Here is a 25,999-nt window from a genome sequence, read left to right as displayed (position 1 = left end):
GTTAGCCTCGTTTCTCATCATTTTGGACCATGGGCTATAGCCCATATCGTACGGCATACTATAGCACGCCGTTTTTCATCATTTTGGAGGATTTGAAAAAAATAAAAAAATAAAAAAAGATGGGTTATAGCCCATGTTTTTTGAAATTTTGAAAAAAAAAGTTAGCCTCGTTTCTCATCATTTTGGACCATGGGCTATAGCCCATATCGTACGGCATACTATAGCACGCCGTTTTTCATCATTTTGGAGGATTTGAAAAAAATTAAAAAATTAAAAAACGATGGGTTATAGCCCATGTTTTTTGAAATTTTGAAAAAAAAAGTTAGCCTCGTTTCTCATCATTTTGGACCATGGGCTATAGCCCATATCATACGGCATACTATAGCACGCCGTTTTTCATCATTTTGGAGGATTTGAAAAAAATGAAAAAATTAAAAAACGATGGGTTATAGCCCATGTTTTTTGAAATTTTGAAAAAAAAAGTTAGCCTCGTTTCTCATCATTTTGGACCATGGGCTATAGCCCATATCGTACGGCATACTATAGCACGCCGTTTTTAATCATTTTGGAGGATTTGAAAAAAATGAAAAAATAAAAAACCGATGGGTTATAGCCCATGTTTTTTGAAATTTTGAAAAAAAAAGTTAGCCTCGTTTCTCATCATTTTGGACCATGGGCTATAGCCCATATCGTACGGCATACTATAGCACGCCGTTTTTAATCATTTTGGAGGATTTGAAAAAAATGAAAAAATAAAAAAACGATGGGTTATAGCCCATGTTTTTTGAAATTTTGAAAAAAAAAGTTAGCCTCGTTTCTCATCATTTTGGACCATGGGCTATAGCCCATATCGTACGGCATACTATAGCACGCCGTTTTTCATCATTTTGGAGGATTTGAAAAAAATGAAAAAATAAAAAAACGATGGGTTATAGCCCATGTTTTTTGAAATTTTGAAAAAAAAAGTTAGCCTCGTTTCTCATCATTTTGGACCATGGGCTATAGCCCATATCGTACGGCATACTATAGCACGCCGTTTTTAATCATTTTGGACGATTTGAAAAAAATGAAAAAATAAAAAAACGATGGGTTATAGCCCATGTTTTTTGAAATTTTGAAACAAAAAGTTAGCCTCGTTTCTCATCATTTTGGACCATGGGCTATAGCCCAAATCGTACGGCATACTATAGCACGCCGTTTTTCATCATTTTGGAGGATTTGAAAAAAATGAAAAAATAAAAAAACGATGGGTTATAGCCCATGTTTTTTGAAATTTTGAAAAAAAAAGTTAGCCTCGTTTCTCATCATTTTGGACCATGGGCTATAGCCCATATCGTACGGCATACTATAGCACGCCGTTTTTCATCATTTTGGAGGATTTGAAAAAAATGAAAAAATAAAAAAACGATGGGTTATAGCCCATGTTTTTTGAAATTTTGGAAAAAAAAGTTAGCATCGTTTCTCATCATTTTGGACCATGGGCTATAGCCCATATCGTACGGCATACTATAGCACGCCGTTTTTCATCATTTTGGAGGATTTGAAAAAAATGAAAAAATAAAAAAACGATGGGTTATAGCCCATGTTTTTTGAAATTTTGAAAAAAAAAGTTAGCCTCGTTTCTCATCATTTTGGACCATGGGCTATAGCCCATATCGTACGGCATACTATAGCACGCCGTTTTTAATCATTTTGGAGGATTTGAAAAAAATGAAAAAATAAAAAAACGATGGGTTATAGCCCATGTTTTTTGAAATTTTGAAAAAAAAAGTTAGCCTCGTTTCTCATCATTTTGGACCATGGGCTATAGCCCATATCGTACGGCATACTATAGCACGCCGTTTTTAATCATTTTGGACGATTTGAAAAAAATGAAAAAATAAAAAAACGATGGGTTATAGCCCATGTTTTTTGAAATTTTGAAACAAAAAGTTAGCCTCGTTTCTCATCATTTTGGACCATGGGCTATAGCCCAAATCGTACGGCATACTATAGCACGCCGTTTTTCATCATTTTGGAGGATTTGAAAAAAATGAAAAAATAAAAAAACGATGGGTTATAGCCCATGTTTTTTGAAATTTTGAAAAAAAAAGTTAGCCTCGTTTCTCATCATTTTGGACCATGGGCTATAGCCCATATCGTACGGCATACTATAGCACGCCGTTTTTCATCATTTTGGAGGATTTGAAAAAAATGAAAAAATAAAAAAACGATGGGTTATAGCCCATGTTTTTTGAAATTTTGGAAAAAAAAGTTAGCATCGTTTCTCATCATTTTGGACCATGGGCTATAGCCCATATCGTACGGCATACTATAGCACGCCGTTTTTCATCATTTTGGAGGATTTGAAAAAAATGAAAAAATAAAAAAACGATGGGTTATAGCCCATGTTTTTTGAAATTTTGAAAAAAAAAGTTAGCCTCGTTTCTCATCATTTTGGACCATGGGCTATAGCCCATATCGTACGGCATACTATAGCACGCCGTTTTTAATCATTTTGGAGGATTTGAAAAAAATGAAAAAATAAAAAAACGATGGGTTATAGCCCATGTTTTTTGAAATTTTGAAAAAAAAAGTTAGCCTCGTTTCTCATCATTTTGGACCATGGGCTATAGCCCATATCGTACGGCATACTATAGCACGCCGTTTTTCATCATTTTGGAGGATTTGAAAAAAATAAAAAAATAAAAAAAGATGGGTTATAGCCCATGTTTTTTTAAATTTTGAAAAAAAAAGTTAGCCTCGTTTCTCATCATTTTGGACCATGGGCTATAGCCCATATCGTACGGCATACTATAGCACGCCGTTTTTCATCATTTTGGAGGATTTGAAAAAAATAAAAAAATAAAAAAACGATGGGTTATAGCCCATGTTTTTTGAAATTTTGGAAAAAAAAGTTAGCCTCGTTTCTCATCATTTTGGACCATGGGCTATAGCCCATATCGTACGGCATACTATAGCACGCCGTTTTTCATCATTTTGGAGGATTTTAAAAAAATGAAAAAATAAAAAAACGATGGGTAATAGCCCATGTTTTTTTAAATTTTGAAAAAAAAAGTTAGCCTCGTTTCTCATCATTTTGGACCATGGGCTATAGCCCATATCGTACGGCATACTATAGCACGCCGTTTTTCATCATTTTGGAGGATTTGAAAAAAATTAAAAAATTAAAAAACGATGGGTTATAGCCCATGTTTTTTGAAATTTTGAAAAAAAAAGTTAGCCTCGTTTCTCATCATTTTGGACCATGGGCTATAGCCCATATCATACGGCATACTATAGCACGCCGTTTTTCATCATTTTGGAGGATTTGAAAAAAATGAAAAAATAAAAAAACGATGGGTTATAGCCCATGTTTTGTGAAATTTTGAAAAAAAAAGTTAGCCTCGTTTCTCATCATTTTGGACCATGGGCTATAGCCCATATCGTACGGCATACTATAGCACGCCGTTTTTAATCATTTTGGAGGATTTGAAAAAAATGAAAAAATAAAAAAACGATGGGTTATAGCCCATGTTTTTTGAAATTTTGAAAAAAAAAGTTAGCCTCGTTTCTCATCATTTTGGACCATGGGCTATAGCCCATATCGTACGGCATACTATAGCACGCCGTTTTTCATCATTTTGGAGGATTTGAAAAAAAAATTAAAATTAAAAAAGATGGGTTATAGCCCATGTTTTTTGAAATTTTGAAAAAAAAAGTTAGCCTCGTTTCTCATCATTTTGGACCATGGGCTATAGCCCATATCATACGGCATACTATAGCACGCCGTTTTTCATCATTTTGGAGGATTTGAAAAAAATGAAAAAATAAAAAAACGATGGGTTATAGCCCATGTTTTTTTTAATTTTGAAAAAAAAAGTTAGCCTCGTTTCTCATCATTTTGGACCATGGGCTATAGCCCATATCGTACGGCATACTATAGCACGCCGTTTTTCATCATTTTGGAGGATTTGAAAAAAATAAAAAAATAAAAAAACGATGGGTTATAGCCCATGCTTTTTGAAATTCTGAAAAAAAAGTTAGCCTCGTTTCTCATCATTTTGGACCATGGGCTATAGCCCATATCGTACGGCATACTATAGCACGCCGTTTTTCATCATTTTGGAGGATTTGAAAAAAATTAAAAAATTAAAAAACGATGGGTTATAGCCCATGTTTTTTGTAATTTTGAAAAAAAAAGTTAGCCTCGTTTCTCATCATTTTGGACCATGGGCTATAGCCCATATCATACGGCATACTATAGCACGCCGTTTTTCATCATTTTGGAGGATTTGAAAAAAATGAAAAAATTAAAAAACGATGGGTTATAGCCCATGTTTTTTGAAATTTTGAAAAAAAAAGTTAGCCTCGTTTCTCATCATTTTGGACCATGGGCTATAGCCCATATCGTACGGCATACTATAGCACGCCGTTTTTAATCATTTTGGAGGATTTGAAAAAAATGAAAAAATAAAAAAACGATGGGTTATAGCCCATGTTTTTTGAAATTTTGAAAAAAAAAGTTAGCCTCGTTTCTCATCATTTTGGACCATGGGCTATAGCCCATATCGTACGGCATACTATAGCACGCCGTTTTTCATCATTTTGGAGGATTTGAAAAAAAATAAAAAATTAAAAAAGATGGGTTATAGCCCATGTTTTTTGAAATTTTGAAAAAAAAAGTTAGCCTCGTTTCTCATCATTTTGGACCATGGGCTATAGCCCATATCATACGGCATACTATAGCACGCCGTTTTTCATCATTTTGGAGGATTTTAAAAAAATGAAAAAATAAAAAAACGATGGGTTATAGCCCATGTTTTTTTTAATTTTGAAAAAAAAAGTTAGCCTCGTTTCTCATCATTTTGGACCGTGGGCTATAGCCCATATCGTACGGCATACTATAGTGCTCAGTTTTTCATCATTTTTGAAGATTTGAAAAAAATGACGAAATGACAAAAACGATGGGTTATAGCCCATGTTTTTTTTAATTTTGAAAAAAAAAGTTAGCCTCGTTTCACATCATTTTGGACCGTGGGCTATAGCCCATATCGTACGGCATACTATAGCGCGCCGTTTTTCATCATTTTTGAGGATTTGAAAAAAATGACGAAATGACAAAAACGATGGGTTATAGCCCATGTTTTTTGAAATTTTGAAAAAAAAAGTTAGCCTCGTTTCACATCATTTTGGACCGTGGGCTATAGCCCATATCGTACGGCATACTATAGCGCGCCGTTTTTCATCATTTTTGAGGATTTAAAAAAAATGACGAAATGACAAAAACGATGGGCCCATGTTTTTTGAAATTTTGAAAAAAAAAGTTAGCCTCGTTTCTCATCATTTTGGACCGTGGGCTATAGCCCATATCGTACGGCATACTATAGTGCTCAGTTTTTCATCATTTTTGAAGATTTGAAAAAAATGACGAAATGACAAAAACGATGGGTTATAGCCCATGTTTTTTTAAATTTTGAAAAAAAAAGTTAGCCTCGTTTCACATCATTTTGGACCGTGGGCTATAGCCCATATCGTACGGCATACTATAGCGCGCCGTTTTTCATCATTTTTGAGGATTTGAAAAAAATGACGAAATGACAAAAACGATGGGTTATAGCCCATGTTTTTTGAAATTTTGAAAAAAAAAGTTAGCCTCGTTTCTCATCATTTTGGACCTTGGGCTATAGCCCATATCGTTCGGCATACTATAGCGCTCAGTTTTTCATCATTTTTGAAGATTTGAAAAAAATGACGAAATGACAAAAACGATGGGTTATAGCCCATGTTTTTTGAAATTTTGAAAAAAAAAGTTAGCCTCGTTTCACATCATTTTGGACCGTGGGCTATAGCCCATATCGTACGGCATACTATAGCGCGCCGTTTTTCATCATTTTTGAGGATTTGAAAAAAAATGACGAAATGACAAAAACGATGGGTTATAGCCCATGTTTTTTGAAATTTTGGAAAAAAAAGTTAGCCTCGTTTCTCATCATTTTGGACCGTGGGCTATAGCCCATATCGTACGGCATACCATAGCGCACAGTTTTTCATCATTTTTGAAGATTTGAAAAAAAATGACGAAATGACAAAAACGATGGGTTATAGCCCATGTTTTTTGAAATTTTGAAAAAAAAAGTTAGCCTCGTTTCACATCATTTTGGACCGTGGGCTATAGCCCATATCGTACGGCATACTATAGCGCGCCGTTTTTCATCATTTTTGAGGATTTGAAAAAAATGACGAAATGACAAAAACGATGGGTTATATCCCATGTTTTTTGAAATTTTGAAATTAACGGCGCTATAGCCCATATCGTACGGCATACTATAGCGCGCCGTTTTTCATCATTTTTGAGGATTTGAAAAAAATGACGAAATGACAAAAACGATGGGTTATATCCCATGTTTTTTGAAATTTTGAAAAAAAAAGTTAGCCTCGTTTCTCATCATTTTCGACCGTGGGCTATAGCCCATATCGTACGGCATACTATAGCACGCCGTTTTTAATCATTTTGGAGGATTTGAAAAAAATGAAAAAATAAAAAAACGATGGGTTATAGCCTATGTTTTTTGAAATTTTGAAAAAAAAAGTTAGCCTCGTTTCTCATCATTTTGGACCATGGGCTATAGCCCATATCGTACGGCATACTATAGCACGCCGTTTTTAATCATTTTGGAGGATTTGAAAAAAATGAAAAAATAAAAAAACGATGGGTTATAGCCCATGTTTTTTGAAATTTTGAAAAAAAAAGTTAGCCTCGTTTCTCATCATTTTGGACCATGGGCTATAGCCCATATCGTACGGCATACTATAGCACGCCGTTTTTCATCATTTTGGAGGATTTGAAAAAAATGAAAAAATAAAAAAACGATGGGTTATAGCCCATGTTTTTTGAAATTTTGAAAAAAAAAGTTAGCCTCGTTTCTCATCATTTTGGACCATGGGCTATAGCCCATATCGTACGGCATACTATAGCACGCCGTTTTTAATCATTTTGGAGGATTTGAAAAAAATGAAAAAATAAAAAAACGATGGGTTATAGCCCATGTTTTTTGAAATTTTGAAACAAAAAGTTAGCCTCGTTTCTCATCATTTTGGACCATGGGCTATAGCCCAAATCGTACGGCATACTATAGCACGCCGTTTTTCATCATTTTGGAGGATTTGAAAAAAATGAAAAAATAAAAAAACGATGGGTTATAGCCCATGTTTTTTGAAATTTTGAAAAAAAAAGTTAGCCTCGTTTCTCATAATTTTGGACCATGGGCTATAGCCCATATCGTACGGCATACTATAGCACGCCGTTTTTCATCATTTTGGAGGATTTGAAAAAAATGAAAAAATAAAAAAACGATGGGTTATAGCCCATGTTTTTTGAAATTTTGAAAAAAAAAGTTAGCCTCGTTTCTCATCATTTTGGACCATGGGCTATAGCCCATATCGTACGGCATACTATAGCACGCCGTTTTTAATCATTTTGGAGGATTTGAAAAAAATGAAAAAATAAAAAAACGATGGGTTATAGCCCATGTTTTTTGAAATTTTGAAACAAAAAGTTAGCCTCGTTTCTCATCATTTTGGACCATGGGCTATAGCCCAAATCGTACGGCATACTATAGCACGCCGTTTTTCATCATTTTGGAGGATTTGAAAAAAATGAAAAAATAAAAAAACGATGGGTTATAGCCCATGTTTTTTGAAATTTTGAAAAGAAAAGTTAGCCTAGTTTCTCATCATTTTGGACCATGGGCTATAGCCCATATCGTACGGCATACTATAGCACGCCGTTTTTAATCATTTTGGAGGATTTGAAAAAAATGAAAAAATAAAAAAACGATGGGTTATAGCCCATGTTTTTTGAAATTTTGGGAAAAAAAGTTAGCCTCGTTTCTCATCATTTTGGACCATGGGCTATAGCCCATATCGTACGGCATACTATAGCACGCCGTTTTTAATCATTTTGGAGGATTTGAAAAAAATGAAAAAATAAAAAAACGATGGGTTATAGCCCATGTTTTTTGAAATTTTGAAAAAAAAAGTTAGCCTCGTTTCAAAACATTTTGGACCATGGGCTATAGCCCATATCGTACGGCATACTATAGCACGCCGTTTTTCATCATTTTGGAGGATTTGAAAAAAATGAAAAAATAAAAAAACGATGGGTTATAGCCCATGTTTTTTGAAATTTTGAAAAAAAAAGTTAGCCTCGTTTCTCATCATTTTGGACCATGGGCTATAGCCCATATCGTACGGCATACTATAGCACGCCGTTTTTAATCATTTTGGAGGATTTGAAAAAAATGAAAAAATAAAAAAACGATGGGTTATAGCCCATGTTTTTTGAAATTTTGAAAAAAAAAGTTAGCCTCGTTTCTCATCATTTTGGACCATGGGCTATAGCCCATATCGTACGGCATACTATAGCACGCCGTTTTTAATCATTTTGGAGGATTTGAAAAAAATGAAAAAATAAAAAAACGATGGGTTATAGCCCATGTTTTTTGAAATTTTGAAAAAAAAAGTTAGCCTCGTATCATTTTGGACCATGGGCTATAGCCCATATCGTACGGCATACTATAGCACGCCGTTTTTCATCATTTTGGAGGATTTGAAAAAAATGAAAAAATAAAAAAACGATGGGTTATAGCCCATGTTTTTTGAAATTTTGGAAAAAAAAGTTAGCATCGTTTCTCATCATTTTGGACCATGGGCTATAGCCCATATCGTACGGCATACTATAGCACGCCGTTTTTCATCATTTTGGAGGATTTGAAAAAAATGAAAAAATAAAAAAACGATGGGTTATAGCCCATGTTTTTTGAAATTTTGAAAAAAAAAGTTAGCCTCGTTTCTCATCATTTTGGACCATGGGCTATAGCCCATATCGTACGGCATACTATAGCACGCCGTTTTTAATCATTTTGGAGGATTTGAAAAAAATGAAAAAATAAAAAAACGATGGGTTATAGCCCATGTTTTTTGAAATTTTGAAAAAAAAAGTTAGCCTCGTTTCTCATCATTTTGGACCATGGGCTATAGCCCATATCGTACGGCATACTATAGCACGCCGTTTTTCATCATTTTGGAGGATTTGAAAAAAATAAAAAAATAAAAAAGATGGGTTATAGCCCATGTTTTTTTTAAATTTTGAAAAAAAAAGTTAGCCTCGTTTCTCATCATTTTGGACCATGGGCTATAGCCCATATCGTACGGCATACTATAGCACGCCGTTTTAATCATTTTGGAGGATTTGAAAAAAATTAAAAAATTAAAAAAGATGGGTTATAGCCCATGTTTTTTTAAATTTTGAAAAAAAAAGTTAGCCTCGTTTCTCATCATTTTGGACCATGGGCTATAGCCCATATCATACGGCATACTATAGCACGCCGTTTTTCATCATTTTGGAGGATTTGAAAAAAATGAAAAAATAAAAAAACGATGGGTTATAGCCCATGTTTTTTGAAATTTTGGAAAAAAAAGTTAGCCTCGTTTCTCATCATTTTGGACCATGGGCTATAGCCCATATCGTACGGCATACTATAGCACGCCGTTTTTCATCATTTTGGAGGATTTTAAAAAAATGAAAAAATAAAAAGACGATGGGTTATAGCCCATGTTTTTTTAAATTTTGAAAAAAAAAGTTAGCCTCGTTTCTCATCATTTTGGACCATGGGCTATAGCCCATATCGTACGGCATACTATAGCACGCCGTTTTTCATCATTTTGGAGGATTTGAAAAAAATGAAAAAATTAAAAAAGATGGGTTATAGCCCATGTTTTTTGAAATTTTGGAAAAAAAAGTTAGCCTCGTTTCTCATCATTTTGGACCATGGGCTATAGCCCATATCGTACGGCATACTATAGCACGCCGTTTTTCATCATTTTGGAGGATTTGAAAAAAATAAAAAAAATAAAAAAACGATGGGTTATAGCCCATGCTTTTTGAAATTCTGAAAAAAAAGTTAGCCTCGTTTCTCATCATTTTGGACCATGGGCTATAGCCCATATCGTACGGCATACTATAGCACGCCGTTTTTCATCATTTTGGAGGATTTGAAAAAAATGAAAAAATAAAAAAACGATGGGTTATAGCCCATGTTTTTTGAAATTTTGAAAAAAAAAGTTAGCCTCGTTTCTCATCATTTTGGACCATGGGCTATAGCCCATATCGTACGGCATACTATAGCACGCCGTTTTTAATCATTTTGGAGGATTTGACAAAAATGAAAAAATAAAAAAACGATGGGTTATAGCCCATGTTTTTTGAAATTTTGAAAAAAAAAGTTAGCCTCGTTTCTCATCATTTTGGACCATGGGCTATAGCCCATATCGTACGGCATACTATAGCACGCCGTTTTTAATCATTTTGGAGGATTTGAAAAAAATGAAAAAATAAAAAAACGATGGGTTATAGCCCATGTTTTTTGAAATTTTGAAAAAAAAAGTTAGCCTCGTTTCTCATCATTTTGGACCATGGGCTATAGCCCATATCGTACGGCATACTATAGCACGCCGTTTTTCATCATTTTGGAGGATTTGAAAAAAATGAAAAAATAAAAAAACGATGGGTTATAGCCCATGTTTTTTGAAATTTTGAAAAAAAAAGTTAGCCTCGTTTCTCATCATTTTGGACCATGGGCTATAGCCCATATCGTACGGCATACTATAGCACGCCGTTTTTAATCATTTTGGAGGATTTGAAAAAAATGAAAAAATAAAAAAACGATGGGTTATAGCCCATGTTTTTTGAAATTTTGAAACAAAAAGTTAGCCTCGTTTCTCATCATTTTGGACCATGGGCTATAGCCCAAATCGTACGGCATACTATAGCACGCCGTTTTTCATCATTTTGGAGGATTTGAAAAAAATGAAAAAATAAAAAAACGATGGGTTATAGCCCATGTTTTTTGAAATTTTGAAAAAAAAAGTTAGCCTCGTTTCTCATCATTTTGGACCATGGGCTATAGCCCATATCGTACGGCATACTATAGCACGCCGTTTTTCATCATTTTGGAGGATTTGAAAAAAATGAAAAAATAAAAAAACGATGGGTTATAGCCCATGTTTTTTGAAATTTTGGAAAAAAAAGTTAGCCTCGTTTCTCATCATTTTGGACCATGGGCTATAGCCCATATCGAACGGCATACTATAGCACGCCGTTTTTAATCATTTTGGAGGATTTGACAAAAATGAAAAAATAAAAAAACGATGGGTTATAGCCCATGTTTTTTGAAATTTTGAAAAAAAAAGTTAGCCTCGTTTCTCATCATTTTGGACCATGGGCTATAGCCCATATCGTACGGCATACTATAGCACGCCGTTTTTAATCATTTTGGAGGATTTGAAAAAAATGAAAAAATAAAAAAACGATGGGTTATAGCCCATGTTTTTTGAAATTTTGAAAAAAAAAGTTAGCCTCGTTTCTCATCATTTTGGACCATGGGCTATAGCCCATATCGTACGGCATACTATAGCACGCCGTTTTTCATCATTTTGGAGGATTTGAAAAAAATAAAAAAATAAAAAAAAGATGGGTTATAGCCCATGTTTTTTTAAATTTTGAAAAAAAAAGTTAGCCTCGTTTCTCATCATTTTGGACCATGGGCTATAGCCCATATCGTACGGCATACTATAGCACGCCGTTTTTCATCATTTTGGAGGATTTGAAAAAAATAAAAAAATAAAAAAAGATGGGTTATAGCCCATGTTTTTTGAAATTTTGAAAAAAAAAGTTAGCCTCGTTTCTCATCATTTTGGACCATGGGCTATAGCCCATATCGTACGGCATACTATAGCACGCCGTTTTTCATCATTTTGGAGGATTTGAAAAAAATTAAAAAATTAAAAAACGATGGGTTATAGCCCATGTTTTTTGAAATTTTGAAAAAAAAAAGTTAGCCTCGTTTCTCATCATTTTGGACCATGGGCTATAGCCCATATCATACGGCATACTATAGCACGCCGTTTTTCATCATTTTGGAGGATTTGAAAAAAATGAAAAAATTAAAAAACGATGGGTTATAGCCCATGTTTTTTGAAATTTTGAAAAAAAAAGTTAGCCTCGTTTCTCATCATTTTGGACCATGGGCTATAGCCCATATCGTACGGCATACTATAGCACGCCGTTTTTAATCATTTTGGAGGATTTGAAAAAAATGAAAAAATAAAAAAACTATGGGTTATAGCCCATGTTTTTTGAAATTTTGAAAAAAAAAGTTAGCCTCGTTTCTCATCATTTTGGACCATGGGCTATAGCCCATATCGTACGGCATACTATAGCACGCCGTTTTTAATCATTTTGGAGGATTTGAAAAAAATGAAAAAATAAAAAAACGATGGGTTACAGCCCATGTTTTTTTAAATTTTGAAAAAAAAAGTTAGCCTCGTTTCTCATCATTTTGGACCATGGGCTATAGCCCATATCGTACGGCATACTATAGCACGCCGTTTTTCATCATTTTGGAGGATTTGAAAAAAATGAAAAAATAAAAAAACGATGGGTTATAGCCCATGTTTTTTGAAATTTTGGAAAAAAAAGTTAGCATCGTTTCTCATCATTTTGGACCATGGGCTATAGCCCATATCGTACGGCATACTATAGCACGCCGTTTTTCATCATTTTGGAGGATTTGAAAAAAATGAAAAAATAAAAAAACGATGGGTTATAGCCCATGTTTTTTGAAATTTTGAAAAAAAAAGTTAGCCTCGTTTCTCATCATTTTGGACCATGGGCTATAGCCCATATCGTACGGCATACTATAGCACGCCGTTTTTAATCATTTTGGAGGATTTGAAAAAAATGAAAAAATAAAAAAACGATGGGTTATAGCCCATGTTTTTTGAAATTTTGAAAAAAAAAGTTAGCCTCGTTTCTCATCATTTTGGACCATGGGCTATAGCCCATATCGTACGGCATACTATAGCACGCCGTTTTTCATCATTTTGGAGGATTTGAAAAAAAAAAATAAATAAAAAAAAGATGGGTTATAGCCCATGTTTTTTTTAATTTTGAAAAAAAAAGTTAGCCTCGTTTCTCATCATTTTGGACCATGGGCTATAGCCCATATCGTACGGCATACTATAGCACGCCGTTTTTCATCATTTTGGAGGATTTGAAAAAAATAAAAAAATAAAAAAAGATGGGTTATAGCCCATGTTTTTTGAAATTTTGAAAAAAAAAGTTAGCCTCGTTTCTCATCATTTTGGACCATGGGCTATAGCCCATATCGTACGGCATACTATAGCACGCCGTTTTTCATCATTTTGGAGGATTTGAAAAAAATTAAAAAATTAAAAAACGATGGGTTATAGCCCATGTTTTTTGAAATTTTGAAAAAAAAAGTTAGCCTCGTTTCTCATCATTTTGGACCATGGGCTATAGCCCATATCATACGGCATACTATAGCACGCCGTTTTTCATCATTTTGGAGGATTTGAAAAAAATGAAAAAATTAAAAAACGATGGGTTATAGCCCATGTTTTTTGAAATTTTGAAAAAAAAAGTTAGCCTCGTTTCTCATCATTTTGGACCATGGGCTATAGCCCATATCGTACGGCATACTATAGCACGCCGTTTTTAATCATTTTGGAGGATTTGAAAAAAATGAAAAAATAAAAAACCGATGGGTTATAGCCCATGTTTTTTGAAATTTTGAAAAAAAAAGTTAGCCTCGTTTCTCATCATTTTGGACCATGGGCTATAGCCCATATCGTACGGCATACTATAGCACGCCGTTTTTAATCATTTTGGAGGATTTGAAAAAAATGAAAAAATAAAAAAACGATGGGTTATAGCCCATGTTTTTTGAAATTTTGAAAAAAAAAGTTAGCCTCGTTTCTCATCATTTTGGACCATGGGCTATAGCCCATATCGTACGGCATACTATAGCACGCCGTTTTTCATCATTTTGGAGGATTTGAAAAAAATGAAAAAATAAAAAAACGATGGGTTATAGCCCATGTTTTTTGAAATTTTGAAAAAAAAAGTTAGCCTCGTTTCTCATCATTTTGGACCATGGGCTATAGCCCATATCGTACGGCATACTATAGCACGCCGTTTTTAATCATTTTGGAGGATTTGAAAAAAATGAAAAAATAAAAAAACGATGGGTTATAGCCCATGTTTTTTGAAATTTTGAAACAAAAAGTTAGCCTCGTTTCTCATCATTTTGGACCATGGGCTATAGCCCAAATCGTACGGCATACTATAGCACGCCGTTTTTCATCATTTTGGAGGATTTGAAAAAAATGAAAAAATAAAAAAACGATGGGTTATAGCCCATGTTTTTTGAAATTTTGAAAAAAAAAGTTAGCCTCGTTTCTCATCATTTTGGACCATGGGCTATAGCCCATATCGTACGGCATACTATAGCACGCCGTTTTTAATCATTTTGGAGGATTTGAAAAAAATGAAAAAATAAAAAAACGATGGGTTATAGCCCATGTTTTTTGAAATTTTGAAAAAAAAAGTTAGCCTCGTTTCTCATCATTTTGGACCATGGGCTATAGCCCATATCGTACGGCATACTATAGCACGCCGTTTTTCATCATTTTGGAGGATTTGAAAAAAATGAAAAAATAAAAAAACGATGGGTTATAGCCCATGTTTTTTGAAATTTTGGAAAAAAAAGTTAGCATCGTTTCTCATCATTTTGGACCATGGGCTATAGCCCATATCGTACGGCATACTATAGCACGCCGTTTTTCATCATTTTGGAGGATTTGAAAAAAATGAAAAAATAAAAAAACGATGGGTTATAGCCCATGTTTTTTGAAATTTTGAAAAAAAAAGTTAGCCTCGTTTCTCATCATTTTGGACCATGGGCTATAGCCCATATCGTACGGCATACTATAGCACGCCGTTTTTAATCATTTTGGAGGATTTGAAAAAAATGAAAAAATAAAAAAACGATGGGTTATAGCCCATGTTTTTTGAAATTTTGAAAAAAAAAGTTAGCCTCGTTTCTCATCATTTTGGACCATGGGCTATAGCCCATATCGTACGGCATACTATAGCACGCCGTTTTTCATCATTTTGGAGGATTTGAAAAAAATAAAAAAATAAAAAAAAGATGGGTTATAGCCCATGTTTTTTTAAATTTTGAAAAAAAAAGTTAGCCTCGTTTCTCATCATTTTGGACCATGGGCTATAGCCCATATCGTACGGCATACTATAGCACGCCGTTTTTCATCATTTTGGAGGATTTGAAAAAAATAAAAAAATAAAAAAAGATGGGTTATAGCCCATGTTTTTTGAAATTTTGAAAAAAAAAGTTAGCCTCGTTTCTCATCATTTTGGACCATGGGCTATAGCCCATATCGTACGGCATACTATAGCACGCCGTTTTTCATCATTTTGGAGGATTTGAAAAAAATAAAAAAATAAAAAAACGATGGGTTATAGCCCATGTTTTTTGAAATTTTGAAAAAAAAAGTTAGCCTCGTTTCTCATCATTTTGGACCATGGGCTATAGCCCATATCATACGGCATACTATAGCACGCCGTTTTTCATCATTTTGGAGGATTTGAAAAAAATGAAAAAATTAAAAAACGATGGGTTATAGCCCATGTTTTTTGAAATTTTGAAAAAAAAAGTTAGCCTCGTTTCTCATCATTTTGGACCATGGGCTATAGCCCATATCGTACGGCATACTATAGCACGCCGTTTTTAATCATTTTGGAGGATTTGAAAAAAATGAAAAAATAAAAAACCGATGGGTTATAGCCCATGTTTTTTGAAATTTTGAAAAAAAAAGTTAGCCTCGTTTCTCATCATTTTGGACCATGGGCTATAGCCCATATCGTACGGCATACTATAGCACGCCGTTTTTAATCATTTTGGAGGATTTGAAAAAAATGAAAAAATAAAAAAACGATGGGTTATAGCCCATGTTTTTTGAAATTTTGAAAAAAAAAGTTAGCCTCGTTTCTCATCATTTTGGACCATGGGCTATAGCCCATATCGTACGGCATACTATAGCACGCCGTTTTTCATCATTTTGGAGGATTTGAAAAAAATGAAAAAATAAAAAAACGATGGGTTATAGCCCATGTTTTTTGAAATTTTGAAAAAAAAAGTTAGCCTCGTTTCTCATCATTTTGGACCATGGGCTATAGCCCATATCGTACGGCATACTATAGCACGCCGTTTTTAATCATTTTGGAGGATTTGAAAAAAATGAAAAAATAAAAAAACGATGGGTTATAGCCCATGTTTTTTGAAATTTTGAAACAAAAAGTTAGCCTCGTTTCTCATCATTTTGGACCATGGGCTATAGCCCAAATCGTACGGCATACTATAGCACGCCGTTTTTCATCATTTTGGAGGATTTGAAAAAAATGAAAAAAAAAAAAAACGATGGGTTATAGCCCATGTTTTTTGAAATTTTGAAAAAAAAAGTTAGCCTCGTTTCTCATCATTTTGGACCATGGGCTATAGCCCATATCGTACGGCATACTATAGCACGCCGTTTTTCATCATTTTGGAGGATTTGAAAAAAATGAAAAAATAAAAAAACGATGGGTTATAGCCCATGTTTTTTGAAATTTTGGAAAAAAAAGTTAGCATCGTTTCTCATCATTTTGGACCATGGGCTATAGCCCATATCGTACGGCATACTATAGCACGCCGTTTTTCATCATTTTGGAGGATTTGAAAAAAATGAAAAAATAAAAAAACGATGGGTTATAGCCCATGTTTTTTGAAATTTTGAAAAAAAAAGTTAGCCTCGTTTCTCATCATTTTGGACCATGGGCTATAGCCCATATCGTACGGCATACTATAGCACGCCGTTTTTAATCATTTTGGAGGATTTGAAAAAAATGAAAAAATAAAAAAACGATGGGTTATAGCCCATGTTTTTTGAAATTTTGAAAAAAAAAGTTAGCCTCGTTTCTCATCATTTTGGACCATGGGCTATAGCCCATATCGTACGGCATACTATAGCACGCCGTTTTTCATCATTTTGGAGGATTTGAAAAAAATAAAAAAATAAAAAAAGATGGGTTATAGCCCATGTTTTTTTAAATTTTGAAAAAAAAAGTTAGCCTCGTTTCTCATCATTTTGGACCATGGGCTATAGCCCATATCGTACGGCATACTATAGCACGCCGTTTTTCATCATTTTGGAGGATTTGAAAAAAATAAAAAAATAAAAAAACGATGGGTTATAGCCCATGTTTTTTGAAATTTTGGAAAAAAAAGTTAGCCTCGTTTCTCATCATTTTGGACCATGGGCTATAGCCCATATCGTACGGCATACTATAGCACGCCGTTTTTCATCATTTTGGAGGATTTTAAAAAAATGAAAAAATAAAAAAACGATGGGTAATAGCCCATGTTTTTTTAAATTTTGAAAAAAAAAGTTAGCCTCGTTTCTCATCATTTTGGACCATGGGCTATAGCCCATATCGTACGGCATACTATAGCACGCCGTTTTTCATCATTTTGGAGGATTTGAAAAAAATAAAAAAATTAAAAAACGATGGGTTATAGCCCATGTTTTTTGAAATTTTGAAACAAAAAGTTAGCCTCGTTTCTCATCATTTTGGACCATGGGCTATAGCCCAAATCGTACGGCATACTATAGCACGCCGTTTTTCATCATTTTGGAGGATTTGAAAAAAATGAAAAAATAAAAAAACGATGGGTTATAGCCCATGTTTTTTGAAATTTTGAAAAAAAAAGTTAGCCTCGTTTCTCATCATTTTGGACCATGGGCTATAGCCCATATCGTACGGCATACTATAGCACGCCGTTTTTAATCATTTTGGAGGATTTGAAAAAAATGAAAAAATAAAAAAACGATGGGTTATAGCCCATGTTTTTTGAAATTTTGAAAAAAAAAGTTAGCCTCGTTTCTCATCATTTTGGACCATGGGCTATAGCCCATATCGTACGGCATACTATAGCACGCCGTTTTTCATCATTTTGGAGGATTTGAAAAAAATAAAAAAATAAAAAAAAGATGGGTTATAGCCCATGTTTTTTTAAATTTTGAAAAAAAAAGTTAGCCTCGTTTCTCATCATTTTGGACCATGGGCTATAGCCCATATCGTACGGCATACTATAGCACGCCGTTTTTCATCATTTTGGAGGATTTGAAAAAAATAAAAAAATAAAAAAAGATGGGTTATAGCCCATGTTTTTTGAAATTTTGAAAAAAAAAGTTAGCCTCGTTTCTCATCATTTTGGACCATGGGCTATAGCCCATATCGTACGGCATACTATAGCACGCCGTTTTTCATCATTTTGGAGGATTTGAAAAAAATTAAAAAATTAAAAAACGATGGGTTATAGCCCATGTTTTTTGAAATTTTGAAAAAAAAAGTTAGCCTCGTTTCTCATCATTTTGGACCATGGGCTATAGCCCATATCATACGGCATACTATAGCACGCCGTTTTTCATCATTTTGGAGGATTTGAAAAAAATGAAAAAATTAAAAAACGATGGGTTATAGCCCATGTTTTTTGAAATTTTGAAAAAAAAAGTTAGCCTCGTTTCTCATCATTTTGGACCATGGGCTATAGCCCATATCGTACGGCATACTATAGCACGCCGTTTTTAATCATTTTGGAGGATTTGAAAAAAATGAAAAAATAAAAAAACGATGGGTTATAGCCCATGTTTTTTGAAATTTTGAAAAAAAAAGTTAGCCTCGTTTCTCATCATTTTGGACCATGGGCTATAGCCCATATCGTACGGCATACTATAGCACGCCGTTTTTAATCATTTTGGAGGATTTGAAAAAAATGAAAAAATAAAAAAACGATGGGTTATAGCCCATGTTTTTTTAAATTTTGAAAAAAAAAGTTAGCCTCGTTTCTCATCATTTTGGACCATGGGCTATAGCCCATATCGTACGGCATACTATAGCACGCCGTTTTTCATCATTTTGGAGGATTTGAAAAAAATGAAAAAATAAAAAAACGATGGGTTATAGCCCATGTTTTTTGAAATTTTGGAAAAAAAAGTTAGCATCGTTTCTCATCATTTTGGACCATGGGCTATAGCCCATATCGTACGGCATACTATAGCACGCCGTTTTTCATCATTTTGGAGGATTTGAAAAAAATGAAAAAATAAAAAAACGATGGGTTATAGCCCATGTTTTTTGAAATTTTGAAAAAAAAAGTTAGCCTCGTTTCTCATCATTTTGGACCATGGGCTATAGCCCATATCGTACGGCATACTATAGCACGCCGTTTTTAATCATTTTGGAGGATTTGAAAAAAATGAAAAAATAAAAAAACGATGGGTTATAGCCCATGTTTTTTGAAATTTTGAAAAAAAAAGTTAGCCTCGTTTCTCATCATTTTGGACCATGGGCTATAGCCCATATCGTACGGCATACTATAGCACGCCGTTTTTCATCATTTTGGAGGATTTGAAAAAAATAAAAAAATAAAAAAAAGATGGGTTATAGCCCATGTTTTTTTAAATTTTGAAAAAAAAAGTTAGCCTCGTTTCTCATCATTTTGGACCATGGGCTATAGCCCATATCGTACGGCATACTATAGCACGCCGTTTTTCATCATTTTGGAGGATTTGAAAAAAATAAAAAAATAAAAAAAGATGGGTTATAGCCCATGTTTTTTGAAATTTTGAAAAAAAAAGTTAGCCTCGTTTCTCATCATTTTGGACCATGGGCTATAGCCCATATCGTACGGCATACTATAGCACGCCGTTTTTCATCATTTTGGAGGATTTGAAAAAAATTAAAAAATTAAAAAACGATGGGTTATAGCCCATGTTTTTTGAAATTTTGAAAAAAAAGTTAGCCTCGTTTCTCATCATTTTGGACCATGGGCTATAGCCCATATCATACGGCATACTATAGCACGCCGTTTTTCATCATTTTGGAGGATTTGAAAAAAATGAAAAAATTAAAAAACGATGGGTTATAGCCCATGTTTTTTGAAATTTTGAAAAAAAAAGTTAGCCTCGTTTCTCATCATTTTGGACCATGGGCTATAGCCCATATCGTACGGCATACTATAGCACGCCGTTTTTAATCATTTTGGAGGATTTGAAAAAAATGAAAAAATAAAAAACCGATGGGTTATAGCCCATGTTTTTTGAAATTTTGAAAAAAAAAGTTAGCCTCGTTTCTCATCATTTTGGACCATGGGCTATAGCCCATATCGTACGGCATACTATAGCACGCCGTTTTTAATCATTTTGGAGGATTTGAAAAAAATGAAAAAATAAAAAAACGATGGGTTATAGCCCATGTTTTTTGAAATTTTGAAAAAAAAAGTTAGCCTCGTTTCTCATCATTTTGGACCATGGGCTATAGCCCATATCGTACGGCATACTATAGCACGCCGTTTTTCATCATTTTGGAGGATTTGAAAAAAATGAAAAAATAAAAAAACGATGGGTTATAGCCCATGTTTTTTGAAATTTTGAAAAAAAAAGTTAGCCTCGTTTCTCATCATTTTGGACCATGGGCTATAGCCCATATCGTACGGCATACTATAGCACGCCGTTTTTAATCATTTTGGAGGATTTGAAAAAAATGAAAAAATAAAAAAACGATGGGTTATAGCCCATGTTTTTTGAAATTTTGAAACAAAAAGTTAGCCTCGTTTCTCATCATTTTGGACCATGGGCTATAGCCCAAATCGTACGGCATACTATAGCACGCCGTTTTTCATCATTTTGGAGGATTTGAAAAAAATGAAAAAATAAAAAAACGATGGGTTATAGCCCATGTTTTTTGAAATTTTGAAAAAAAAAGTTAGCCTCGTTTCTCATCATTTTGGACCATGGGCTATAGCCCATATCGTACGGCATACTATAGCACGCCGTTTTTAATCATTTTGGAGGATTTGAAAAAAATGAAAAAATAAAAAAACGATGGGTTATAGCCCATGTTTTTTGAAATTTTGAAAAAAAAAGTTAGCCTCGTTTCTCATCATTTTGGACCATGGGCTATAGCCCATATCGTACGGCATACTATAGCACGCCGTTTTTCATCATTTTGGAGGATTTGAAAAAAATGAAAAAATAAAAAAACGATGGGTTATAGCCCATGTTTTTTGAAATTTTGGAAAAAAAAGTTAGCATCGTTTCTCATCATTTTGGACCATGGGCTATAGCCCATATCGTACGGCATACTATAGCACGCCGTTTTTCATCATTTTGGAGGATTTGAAAAAAATGAAAAAATAAAAAAACGATGGGTTATAGCCCATGTTTTTTGAAATTTTGAAAAAAAAAGTTAGCCTCGTTTCTCATCATTTTGGACCATGGGCTATAGCCCATATCGTACGGCATACTATAGCACGCCGTTTTTAATCATTTTGGAGGATTTGAAAAAAATGAAAAAATAAAAAAACGATGGGTTATAGCCCATGTTTTTTGAAATTTTGAAAAAAAAAGTTAGCCTCGTTTCTCATCATTTTGGACCATGGGCTATAGCCCATATCGTACGGCATACTATAGCACGCCGTTTTTCATCATTTTGGAGGATTTGAAAAAAATAAAAAAATAAAAAAAAGATGGGTTATAGCCCATGTTTTTTTAAATTTTGAAAAAAAAAGTTAGCCTCGTTTCTCATCATTTTGGACCATGGGCTATAGCCCATATCGTACGGCATACTATAGCACGCCGTTTTTCATCATTTTGGAGGATTTGAAAAAAATAAAAAAATAAAAAAAGATGGGTTATAGCCCATGTTTTTTGAAATTTTGAAAAAAAAAGTTAGCCTCGTTTCTCATCATTTTGGACCATGGGCTATAGCCCATATCATACGGCATACTATAGCACGCCGTTTTTCATCATTTTGGAGGATTTGAAAAAAATGAAAAAATTAAAAAACGATGGGTTATAGCCCATGTTTTTTGAAATTTTGAAAAAAAAAGTTAGCCTCGTTTCTCATCATTTTGGACCATGGGCTATAGCCCATATCGTACGGCATACTATAGCACGCCGTTTTTAATCATTTTGGAGGATTTGAAAAAAATGAAAAAATAAAAAACCGATGGGTTATAGCCCATGTTTTTTGAAATTTTGAAAAAAAAAGTTAGCCTCGTTTCTCATCATTTTGGACCATGGGCTATAGCCCATATCGTACGGCATACTATAGCACGCCGTTTTTAATCATTTTGGAGGATTTGAAAAAAATGAAAAAATAAAAAAACGATGGGTTATAGCCCATGTTTTTTGAAATTTTGAAAAAAAAAGTTAGCCTCGTTTCTCATCATTTTGGACCATGGGCTATAGCCCATATCGTACGGCATACTATAGCACGCCGTTTTTCATCATTTTGGAGGATTTGAAAAAAATGAAAAAATAAAAAAACGATGGGTTATAGCCCATGTTTTTTGAAATTTTGAAAAAAAAAGTTAGCCTCGTTTCTCATCATTTTGGACCATGGGCTATAGCCCATATCGTACGCCATACTATAGCACGCCGTTTTTAATCATTTTGGAGGATTTGAAAAAAATGAAAAAATAAAAAAACGATGGGTTATAGCCCATGTTTTTTGAAATTTTGAAACAAAAAGTTAGCCTCGTTTCTCATCATTTTGGACCATGGGCTATAGCCCAAATCGTACGGCATACTATAGCACGCCGTTTTTCATCATTTTGGAGGATTTGAAAAAAATGAAAAAATAAAAAAACGATGGGTTATAGCCCATGTTTTTTGAAATTTTGAAAAAAAAAGTTAGCCTCGTTTCTCATCATTTTGGACCATGGGCTATAGCCCATATCGTACGCCATACTATAGCACGCCGTTTTTAATCATTTTGGAGGATTTGAAAAAAATGAAAAAATAAAAAAACGATGGGTTATAGCCCATGTTTTTTGAAATTTTGAAACAAAAAGTTAGCCTCGTTTCTCATCATTTTGGACCATGGGCTATAGCCCAAATCGTACGGCATACTATAGCACGCCGTTTTTCATCATTTTGGAGGATTTGAAAAAAATGAAAAAATAAAAAAACGATGGGTTATAGCCCATGTTTTTTGAAATTTTGAAAAAAAAAGTTAGCCTCGTTTCTCATCATTTTGGACCATGGGCTATAGCCCATATCGTACGGCATACTATAGCACGCCGTTTTTCATCATTTTGGAGGATTTGAAAAAAATGAAAAAAATAAAAAAACGATGGGTTATAGCCCATGTTTTTTGAAATTTTGGAAAAAAAAGTTAGCATCGTTTCTCATCATTTTGGACCATGGGCTATAGCCCATATCGTACGGCATACTATAGCACGCCGTTTTTCATCATTTTGGAGGATTTGAAAAAAATGAAAAAATAAAAAAACGATGGGTTATAGCCCATGTTTTTTGAAATTTTGAAAAAAAAAGTTAGCCTCGTTTCTCATCATTTTGGACCATGGGCTATAGCCCATATCGTACGGCATACTATAGCACGCCGTTTTTAATCATTTTGGAGGATTTGAAAAAAATGAAAAAATAAAAAAACGATGGGTTATAGCCCATGTTTTTTGAAATTTTGAAAAAAAAAGTTAGCCTCGTTTCTCATCATTTTGGACCATGGGCTATAGCCCATATCGTACGGCATACTATAGCACGCCGTTTTTCATCATTTTGGAGGATTTGAAAAAAATAAAAAAATAAAAAAAGATGGGTTATAGCCCATGTTTTTTTAAATTTTGAAAAAAAAAGTTAGCCTCGTTTCTCATCATTTTGGACCATGGGCTATAGCCCATATCGTACGGCATACTATAGCACGCCGTTTTTCATCATTTTGGAGGATTTTTAAAAAATGAAAAAATAAAAAAACGATGGGTAATAGCCCATGTTTTTTTAAATTTTGAAAAAAAAAGTTAGCCTCGTTTCTCATCATTTTGGACCATGGGCTATAGCCCATATCGTACGGCATACTATAGCACGCCGTTTTTCATCATTTTGGAGGATTTGAAAAAAATTAAAAAATTAAAAAACGATGGGTTATAGCCCATGTTTTTTGAAATTTTGAAAAAAAAAGTTAGCCTCGTTTCTCATCATTTTGGACCATGGGCTATAGCCCATATCATACGGCATACTATAGCACGCCGTTTTTCATCATTTTGGAGGATTTGAAAAAAATGAAAAAATAAAAAAACGATGGGTTATAGCCCATGTTTTGTGAAATTTTGAAAAAAAAAGTTAGCCTCGTTTCTCATCATTTTGGACCATGGGCTATAGCCCATATCGTACGGCATACTATAGCACGCCGTTTTTAATCATTTTGGAGGATTTGAAAAAAATGAAAAAATAAAAAAACGATGGGTTATAGCCCATGTTTTTTGAAATTTTGAAAAAAAAAGTTAGCCTCGTTTCTCATCATTTTGGACCATGGGCTATAGCCCATATCGTACGGCATACTATAGCACGCCGTTTTTCATCATTTTGGAGGATTTGAAAAAAAAAAAAAAAATTAAAAAAGATGGGTTATAGCCCATGTTTTTTGAAATTTTGAAAAAAAAAAGTTAGCCTCGTTTCTCATCATTTTGGACCATGGGCTATAGCCCATATCATACGGCATACTATAGCACGCCGTTTTTCATCATTTTGGAGGATTTGAAAAAAATGAAAAAATAAAAAAACGATGGGTTATAGCCCATGTTTTTTTTAATTTTGAAAAAAAAAGTTAGCCTCGTTTCTCATCATTTTGGACCATGGGCTATAGCCCATATCGTACGGCATACTATAGCACGCCGTTTTTCATCATTTTGGAGGATTTGAAAAAAATAAAAAAATAAAAAAACGATGGGTTATAGCCCATGCTTTTTGAAATTCTGAAAAAAAAGTTAGCCTCGTTTCTCATCATTTTGGACCATGGGCTATAGCCCATATCGTACGGCATACTATAGCACGCCGTTTTTCATCATTTTGGAGGATTTGAAAAAAATTAAAAAATTAAAAAACGATGGGTTATAGCCCATGTTTTTTGTAATTTTGAAAAAAAAAGTTAGCCTCGTTTCTCATCATTTTGGACCATGGGCTATAGCCCATATCATACGGCATACTATAGCACGCCGTTTTTCATCATTTTGGAGGATTTGAAAAAAATGAAAAAATTAAAAAACGATGGGTTATAGCCCATGTTTTTTGAAATTTTGAAAAAAAAAGTTAGCCTCGTTTCTCATCATTTTGGACCATGGGCTATAGCCCATATCGTACGGCATACTATAGCACGCCGTTTTTAATCATTTTGGAGGATTTGAAAAAAATGAAAAAATAAAAAAACGATGGGTTATAGCCCATGTTTTTTGAAATTTTGAAAAAAAAAGTTAGCCTCGTTTCTCATCATTTTGGACCATGGGCTATAGCCCATATCGTACGGCATACTATAGCACGCCGTTTTTCATCATTTTGGAGGATTTGAAAAAAAATAAAAAATTAAAAAAGATGGGTTATAGCCCATGTTTTTTGAAATTTTGAAAAAAAAAGTTAGCCTCGTTTCTCATCATTTTGGACCATGGGCTATAGCCCATATCATACGGCATACTATAGCACGCCGTTTTTCATCATTTTGGAGGATTTTAAAAAAATGAAAAAATAAAAAAACGATGGGTTATAGCCCATGTTTTTTTTAATTTTGAAAAAAAAAGTTAGCCTCGTTTCTCATCATTTTGGACCATGGGCTATAGCCCATATCGTACGGCATACTATAGCACGCCGTTTTTCATCATTTTGGAGGATTTGAAAAAAATAAAAAAATAAAAAAACGATGGGTTATAGCCCATGCTTTTTGAAATTCTGAAAAAAAAGTTAGCCTCGTTTCTCATCATTTTGGACCATGGGCTATAGCCCATATCGTACGGCATACTATAGCACGCCGTTTTTCATCATTTTGGAGGATTTGAAAAAAATTAAAAAATTAAAAAACGATGGGTTATAGCCCATGTTTTTTGTAATTTTGAAAAAAAAAGTTAGCCTCGTTTCTCATCATTTTGGACCATGGGCTATAGCCCATATCATACGGCATACTATAGCACGCCGTTTTTCATCATTTTGGAGGATTTGAAAAAAATGAAAAAATAAAAAAACGATGGGT

The sequence above is a fragment of the Protomyctophum bolini genome (genome assembly GCF_963924005.1).
Source record: "Protomyctophum bolini genome assembly, chromosome: 2".
Taxonomy (NCBI): domain Eukaryota; kingdom Metazoa; phylum Chordata; class Actinopteri; order Myctophiformes; family Myctophidae; genus Protomyctophum; species Protomyctophum bolini.
This window is presented reverse-complemented; position numbering follows the sequence as displayed.